Genomic DNA, 1,059 nt, shown 5'->3' with positions numbered 1-1,059 from the left:
CGCGGGCGCGGGCGGGCGCCACCTGTGGCCTCTGCGGTGCGGTCTGAAAACTGTTGCGCCCTTGGCGGTGCTCGCGGGTCCCGGCGCCAGGTGTTCGCGGGTGTCCGTCCGCTTTGGAGACTGGAGAAGGATGGGGCGCAGAGCTGTGGGAGGGTTTCTCGCCGTGCGGCGTCCGACTCCGTAGCGGGGGCAGGGGTTGGAGTTGCACATGTCGGAGGCCGTTTCTGCAGCGTGGAAAAGTTGGGCCTACCCTAAGCTCGTGACTCCCGAGCCCTCGCAGACACTTCTCGGGTGCCTTTGAGCGAACGCTTCAGTATCTGTGACCCTTAGCGTAGGAGCTAACTCCGGAGAATATTTACTCAGAGTCAGTTGTTGGCTGGTGATGAGAAGTGACCGAATAACAGCCCCCGAGCTGCGTTCAAACCAGAGTGGGAAAATTTAAATTCACAACTCATTTGGAAGAACGTCCCTGGATATATCATTTTTCAAATAGACTTGGGAAGCACGAATCCTGTCCGATGTGAATAGGGCATAGTGGAGTCTCTGGGGAGGGCAGAGGTGACAGGTTCCCCTTCAGGAATGTCACAAATTCCCACCATGTTACTGTAGTTTTAGATAGAGTGGCGCTTGAATCAGTTGATGGTTTCTTTTCCTAATGCATTTCCCCCTTCCTTTACTATTCCTCCCTTATGCCCTTTTTGGAGCCTGGAGCATCGACACAAAGTTTAAGAAGTAGAAAGTTGTACCTTAGATTAATTCAGTTTCCTTTTTAGTTAACACTTTTCTTCTCTGGTTGCTGTTATCCACAGAAATTAAGAGAACATAGTCTTTCTTGAAGGTCTGATGCAGGAAGTTAAATTTAAAAGTTGCAGTTGTAGTTGTCTTTGTGTCCACTAATGATCTGTAGAGCTTCACAGTGAAAAACAAAAATTTTGCCAGGTGTGGTGCCACATGCCTGTAATCCCAGCATTTAGGAGGCTGAGGCAGGAGGATCACTGAGTTGAAGGTCAATTTGGGCTACATAGAGAGTTCAAGGCCAGTCTGAACGACATAGTCAGA

This window comes from Chinchilla lanigera, unplaced genomic scaffold, assembly GCF_000276665.1.
Source record: "Chinchilla lanigera isolate Chin_1 unplaced genomic scaffold, ChiLan1.0 scaffold00057, whole genome shotgun sequence".
In the NCBI taxonomy this organism is placed as follows: Eukaryota; Metazoa; Chordata; class Mammalia; order Rodentia; family Chinchillidae; genus Chinchilla; species Chinchilla lanigera.
The sequence above is the reverse complement of the archived record's forward strand: the minus strand, read 5'-3'. Positions refer to the sequence as shown.